The sequence below is a fragment of the Pogoniulus pusillus genome, chromosome 4 (assembly GCF_015220805.1).
Source record: "Pogoniulus pusillus isolate bPogPus1 chromosome 4, bPogPus1.pri, whole genome shotgun sequence".
NCBI lineage: Eukaryota > Metazoa > Chordata > Aves > Piciformes > Lybiidae > Pogoniulus > Pogoniulus pusillus.
This window is the reverse complement of record NC_087267.1, coordinates 5,622,817-5,630,566: the sequence shown is the minus strand read 5'-3', so window position 1 is coordinate 5,630,566 and position 7,750 is coordinate 5,622,817. Positions and strand designations below refer to the sequence as shown.

The 7,750-nt window shown below is 41.9% G+C and overlaps 1 long non-coding RNA gene across 1 annotated transcript; it reads right to left on the bottom strand.

Moving 5' to 3' along the window:
- Window positions 1-873: 873 nt before the first annotated feature.
- LOC135174668 (uncharacterized) lies at window positions 874-2,372 on the bottom strand. Its single transcript, XR_010302052.1, has 2 exons — window positions 2,075-2,372; window positions 874-1,096 (listed from the first exon to the last, which is right to left on the bottom strand). It is a non-coding gene; the product is annotated as an uncharacterized LOC135174668 (long non-coding RNA).
- Window positions 2,373-7,750: the final 5,378 nt, after the last annotated feature.

Here is a 7,750-nt window from a genome sequence, read left to right as displayed (position 1 = left end):
TACTTCCAATTAACTGAAGTTTAACTTCAGATAATAGATACCAAAACTTGGAATTTAAGGTAAAAAAGGTAGTCTGAATTAATAATTTTAGTCCTCACGTGGTGGGATTGTTAAAATAAAAAGTATATTCAAGAAAGGAAAAAGTAAAAAGCTTTTTTGTCTGTTTATAATAACAGTTTGCCTTTCAATTACCTCATTCCTAAACAGCAAGAAACAACACAAAACCAGCAGGAGGTTGGTTGGCATGCAGATAAATGTCTGAGCCATTTTAAGACAAAGAAATTGTTGAAGGAACTCAAATGCTTAAACACAGAGAAGCTGGGTAGTAACAAAGAAAGGAATAAAACCACAGGAACAAACGAAACAACAAAACCCCAACAAAACTCTTGTGAGATTTAGCATCACAGAGTTGTGGCCAGAGAATAGTTCAGAAAGACATGCTATGCGAAGAGGTGTCTTTAACCCACCAGAACAAACCAAAGGGTGAAAAACAGCTTGCATTCAGAAAGTGGTGTGCTCGTGAGTTTTAACTGCTGTTAGCATATTGGAACTGGCATTAATCCACTTTTTGTGTAGTAAGTGGTGGATTTGCAACCAAATTTTATATGGCTTTCTCATAGAGGTGAGCTCCCACTGCAAATCTCTGCATTTGACCTGTAATAATTTGCTGTAGGGTTGCTTTCACACAGATTCTATTGAATATGAGATATCTGTTTCTATTTCTGTTTCTCCCTGCTATTTTTTCCCCTGTGTCTCTTTCTTAATTTTCCACACAAACAGCTCTCTTTTCAAACTATTCAGCATTCTCTATAAATTTGTACTGCTGTTCTGTAGCCTATTTCCTGTCATAAACTTTTCCCTTACTGCTTAGAATGCTTTTTAAAAGGTTTTATTTGAAATACAAAGGATATACAATTACATAGGACAATAGGATACTAAAGGAAGCCTTGTTCATACAGAAAATTAAAGGCAGTGATCAAGCTCCCAGAGCAGAACATTCTCCACAGTGCTTAATCTTACACAGTAAATTCCAGATTTGGTGTTGAGCTGATCTGAGGCTAGTTGGAATATTTTCATGAGAGAATTAGATCCTTGGCTGTGAGAAGAAAATAATAGTGATGTCTATATCACTCGTTTGTTCTAGTGAGAGGTATAAGTAGTCAAAATATAAGATCTCACTTTTGTCAGCACTATGAGGGAGCTCTGTCTGTGAGCTATGCATTTTGTCACATTATGTGAGGTTGAAGAAATGTGTTACTCGCCTTGGCATGAAGGGAGAGTAGTAATTTTAATACTAGCAGTCAAGCTTCTTGGCCATTAGGTTTACACTGAATACTGCAGGATTAATTTGGTAACATTTCCACTGCACTGTCCTAAGCTGTCATTGCAGAGCAGAGCCTAAGCACTTGGTACAAATGTGAGACTGCCCAGCCATAAGATTGCATAGGTGGGCAGAGCCTTGAATGACTGCTGTCTGGACCAACTGGGCAATCCAACATCGTGGAGTTAGCTACTGGACAGGTCAACTCTTTTCCTTCTGTTTTGTTTTCTCTGATTCATATTCAATGTGAGGACTTTTACTTTTCTTTTCACCTCTGTGACATAAGGAACATATAGAATCAACCAGGTTGGAAGACACCTCCAAGATCACCCAGTCCAACCTATCACCCAGCCCTATCCAGTCAACTAGACCATGGCACTAAGTGCCTCAGCCAGGCTTTTCTTGAAGACCCCCAGGGACGGTGCCTCCACCACCTCCCTGGGCAGCCCATATTCTATACATTGTATGTGTAAGAGAAAAGTTTAATCACGAGAACATTTCCTGCATGTTCCAAACTCGTTTGACAAACATCAAGATTGCTACTACCTGAAAACATTTTCACATTAGTTCAGCAAAACCCAGATTTCCTTTCTCTGGATTTAATGAGTATCTCAGTTAGCTCTCCATTTCAAGTAACAGTTTCGTTCTGAGACTGTTCCTTGTTTTCACAGGGAGCAGATTTTAGACCGTGTCCACAGGGAGAATTCCAAATGAATTAGAGATCAAAAGCACAGAATCTTACATTCATATTACCTTTTTTTCTCCTGGGCTACCTCTAGAGGATAAGGTAGTTGGTGTAGAGTCCATGCTCTATGTTGCGTGCTGCTGGGGTGCCTTCTCTACTTCAGATGAGTGTTGTGATTATTCTTGTTTCCCTTCTCTCCCTTTGTTGCTCCAGGAATTTGTGATTGTTCTGGCATTCGGTATCCACAGAGCTGTCACAGTTTCCAGATGTGATGTTTCCATCTTGAATAGCAGTTTTCCTTACTCCAGACTATGCTGAATCACCCCTCCTGCCAGGTATGGAAATATTTGCCACCACTTCTTTCATAAGCAGTTGCATAATGAAGAGAATGAAAAGTTGCTTTTATCCCTTCATTTGACTTTTCTAGTTTTGGGAATGACTAAAGAGCAGGAGTCAGCAATACATGACTAAGCAGGTAAACTAGTTCAAGCTGCACAACTCATGTGGCTATCCTTCAGACTCTGTATGGACTACAACTCCACTGAATTCACATGTGAAAATTTCTTTTGCAGTGACATCATTTGGTTCATGATATCCAGTTCTTAATAAGATAAAGACTGTTTTCCTTTGACCTCAGTGCCATGCAAGATAACAGAACAGATCATCTGGAGTGTAATCACTGGGCACCTACCAGATGGCCAGGGGATCAGACCCAGCCAGCATGGATTTAGAAGGGGCATGTCCTGCTTGACCAACCTGATCTCTTGTTATGACCAGGACACCACATAGTGGATGTAGTCCACCTGGACTTCAGCAAAGCTTTTGACATGGTCTGCCACAGCAAACTCCTAGCAAAGCTGACAGCCCTTAGCTTGGGCAGGGGCACTCTGTGCTGGGTCGAGAACTGTCTGGATGGCTGGGCCCAGAGAGTGGTGGTAAATGGTGCCACATCCAGTTGGCAGGCAGTCACTACTGGTGTGCCTCAGGGATCAGTGCTGGGCCCAGTCTTGTTCAACATCTTCACTGATGGTCTGTATGAGAGGGTCAAGTCCACCATCAGTAAGTTTTCAGATGACACCAAGTTGGGAGCATGTGTCAATCTGTTAGAGGGCAGGAGAGCCCTGCAAAGGGACCTGAACAGGCAGGATAGATGGGCACAGTCCAACATCATTAATTTTAACAAGGCCAAGTGCCAGGTTCTGCACTTTGGCCACAGCAACCCCAGGCAGCACTACAGGCTGGGGACAGAGTAGCTGGAGAACAACCAGGCAGAAAGGGACCTTGGGGCACTGGTGGACATATTCAGCCCACTGAATATGAGCCAGCAGTGTGCCCAGGTGGCCAAGAAGGCCAATGACATCCTGGCCTGTATCAGGAATAGTGTGGCTGGCAGGATCAGGGAAGTCATTCTGCCCCTGTACTCAGCACTGATTAAGTCACACCTTGAGTATTGTGTCCAGTTCTGGGCCTCTCAATTTAAGAAAGATGTAGAGGTGCTTGAACACATCCAGAGAAGGGCAACAAAGCTGATGAGGGGGCTGGAGCAAAGCTCTATAAGAGGAGCAGCTGAGGGAGCTGGGGTTGTTCAGCCTGGAGAAGAGGAGGCTCAGGGGAGACCTCATTGCTGTCTACAACTGAACTAAGAGGAGATTGTAGCCCAGTGATTGCTCATTGGAATGGGCTGCCCGGGGAGGTAGTGGAGTCAGAGGTGTTTAAAAGGAGACTGGTTGAAGCACTTAGTGCCATAGTTTAGGTAATTAGAAGGGTTAGATGATAGGTTGGGCTCAACGATCTCAGAGGTCTTTTCCAACTTGGTTAATTATGTGATTTGAATGAATGCTTGCAGAAGACTATGGGACTATAAATATTTGAATGATTTAAACAGTTGCTTAAACAGAAGCACATGCACTTGACAACTCCACAATTAGCACTCCTGTAATCCAAGAAACACAGTAATCTACTATTGTGCAATGCAGACCATCATTTGCTTCAATACTTCCATTCCCTAATTGCTACAACAAATACCTAGTGAGAAATTCACACACCTATCTAGAGTGCTTGGAACACTTTTGAGACAGCAGAACTTAAAATCAGTACATAAATAAGATGCTAAGCCTGTCTTCAACTAAAACTTATTAATAAGAAAAGGAAAAAAGTCTTAATCTGTGTGGTTTTCAATACAAAACACAGCCTGGATGTTTTCTTTATAGCCAGCTGGCTTGGTTTCAAATTTCTCAGTATTTTTGCATGAAAACAGGAATAAGTAGATCTATGAGGAGGGAGCAACTATAACTACTGCTATCCAGTGCTCAAAACATAATGATTTAAAAAAAAAAACCAAAACAGAGTGTTGAGCTTCATGTTTGATTTTCTTATTAAAATGTTACCAAAATTGAGTGATGATTTCTTCAAACTGCACAGTTAATCAAAACAGAGGAGTAAGGGGGAAAATAATTTTAATGTAGCTGCTTAATAGTATTTTCATTTTCTGTGCCTTTATTTCATGTGCCTAGATTACTTTAGGCACTTATCTTTTGTCTCAGTATCATCCTTCAGTGGATTACTGTGAAATGGTAAGCACAACTCTATATTCAGTTTCATAAATACACTCAAGTAGCAAATGTGCTCTTGGTTTAAAGTGGAATGAATATTGTTTCTTGCTGGAAGCCATTAGATAGTCTCTATAGCACACAAAAGTGAGAGGCTGTAGTACTTTTGAAATGGAAAGCACCTCTCTCAATTGATGCATTTGTCTTGTGGAGATATCCTAGAAATTCTAACAGGCTGAAACTCATTGAAAATGTATTTCTTCCTGTTAACTGTTAGGTAATAAACAGGAAGACCAAGGAGACCTATGTGATAGGTATACCAAATGTAGTTCTGCTGAATTTAATAGAGTTATTTTAGATTGAGACTTAGAGTCAAATTTGACTAAGAGTGCATATATACTCTGCAACAGCAGTGTGATTTTATAACTGGGATGCTGATTGCTGTGAAGCAATGATCCTAGAACACACTGGTGGAGAATTTCTAGAGGTCATCTAGTCCAACCCCCCTGCAGCAAGCAGAGACATCCCCAACTAGATCAGGTTGCTCAGAGCCCCATCGTGCCTGACTTTGAATGTCTCCAGAGACAGAGCCTCCATCACCTCCCCGGGGAACCTATTTCAGAGTTCCACCACCCTCACAGTAAAGAGCTCCTTCCTAATGTCCAACCTAAATCTACCTTCTCTAGTTTAAACTGATTTCCACTTGTCCTATTGCTACATACCCTTGTTAACAGCCCCTCCTCAGATTTCTTGTAGGCCTCTTTCAGATGTTGGAAGGCAGCTATAACATCTCCATCAAGCCTTCCCTTCTGCAGGGTAAACAGCCCTAGCTTTCTCAGTCTGTGTTCACATGGGAGAAGCTCCAGCCCTCTGATGATTTTTGTGGCCCTCGTCTGTACCTGCTTCATCATATCAGAGAATCACAGGATTGTCAGGGTGAGAAAGGACCTCAAGGATCATTGGATTCCAACCCTCCTGCCATGGGCAGGGACACTTCCCACTAGATCAGGTTGTCAAGAGCCACACCCAGCCTGCCCTTAAAAACATTCAGGAATGGGGCTTCCACCACCTCTTTGGGCAGCCTGTTTCAGTGTCTCGCAACCCTTAAAGAACTTCTTCCTAACATCTAATCTACATATACCCTCCTCTAGCCTGGATCCACTCCCCCTAGTCCTATCACTACCTGACATCCTAATAAGTCCCTCATCAGCTTTCCTGTAAGCCCCCTTCAGATACTGGAAGGCCATAATAAAGTCTCCTTGGAGTCTTCTCTTCTCCAAACTGAACAGCCCCAGCTTTTTCAGCCTGTCCTTATAGGAGAGGTGTTCCAGCACTCTGATCTTCCTTGTGGCCCATCTCTGGGTATCTTCCAGCAAGTCCAGATCCTTCTTGTAATAGGAGCTCCAGAACTGGACACAGCACTCCAGCTGGGGTCTCATGAGAGTAGTGTGGAGGGGGGAGAATCACCTCTCTCAACCTGCTGGCCTCACTTCTCCTGATGCAACTCAGGATAGGTTGGCTTCCTGGGCTGCAAGCACAGACTAGTGGCTCATGTTAAGCTTCTCACCCACCAGCAGCCCCAGGCCCTTTCCTTCAGGGCTGCTCTGAAACTAGTCACTGCCCACCCTATATCAATGCCTGGGATTGCCCCAACCCAGATGCAGAACCCTGCCACTGTCCTTGTCACCAATAAAGATGTTAAACAAAACTGGTCCCAGTTCTAATCCTTGAAGGACTCTACTTGTCACTGGCCTCCACTTGGATATGCACCCACTGGTAGCCACTCTTTGGGCACAGCCATCAAGACAATTCATGTTCCATTATTCAAAGGAATATTCATACACATGGCTCCCTTGGTATCACAACTTCATTCATAACTCAGTTCATATTTCAGCTGATAGTGTAACACAGTCAACAGTTTCACACTGGAAAAGATCAAGGACAAGATCAAATTTAAAGACCAAATATTGACATACTTATCAAGTGTCCATATTTGAAATAAATGCTGTTATTAGCCAGTAGAGAGACCCTCATATTCAATTATGTGGTGAGAATATTTAAGAGACCATTGTTAGCATAACCACAAGCTGAGACCGCTCATTTTCCTTTTAGTTTTCTTTTGTATGATGTTTTAGAGCATTATTCACAAAGACACTATTAGGAAATCCAATCAAATTCATTATTTTTATGTGATTGCATTCACTCTGGAAGAGGGGAAAGAAAATACATAACTACTTCAGGGAGAAAGGTGAGATATGAGGGTACTATTGCCTGCCTAAGTGATGAAGACTGAGATATCAGAGAGATTTATAAATTCCAAAAAAGATCCCTTTGTGCCTTGGCCAGTATTTCCTCTGCAAAATTTCTTTTGCCTTTTAAAGTACATGAGAGGTTTGTGTGACTACATATTTGCAGGCAAAACACTGGCCATTTAGAGATAGCTTTCATCACTCTTCTAGAATATTAAGACCTCTTCCATCAATATCTTCTTTGAGCAGTTCTTTGCTCTGTTCCAAGTTTGCAGATTGGTTGGTGTTGTTCCACCTGAAAATTCTTCAGGACTCATTGCAGATTTGTTTAGTCTCATTCAACTGTATCTGATACCTATGATGCTAATAAATCATTTGTAGATAGGTTGTACATGGACATGCTTAGAGATAAGCTTGCACAGTGATACACTACACTTCAAGAATGCTGTAAGAAAACCTTTGAAGCCTGAGTGTATTTGACTAAATCGTAGCTTGGTGTAGTGGTAAATTAATCTTTGTTTGAAAACTCAAGCAAGCAAGACCTAAAACACAGGAGTTATTTTAAAGGAGCATTCTCATTCATGATCAATGAAAGGTAAAAGTTACTTCACAGTATCACAGTATCACAGTATCACCAAGGTTGGAAGAGACCTCACAGATCATCAAGTCCAACCCTTTACCACAGTGCCCAAGGCTAGACCACGGCACCAAGTGCCACATCCAACCTTGCCTTGAACTGCCCCAGTTCTAACTTCTGAAGTTAGACACTATTCTGAACTTTCACAAGTATGATGTCTTTAGATCACTACACTACCTACATCAGTTCTGGGGATAAGTTCTCAAACTGCTCTATAGGTACTTGGGGATGGAACAATTAGAGTGGTATTTGTAAATGCACAGACACATCAGAAAGAACTACAGAGTGTTTGTTGCAAGAGTGATTAGA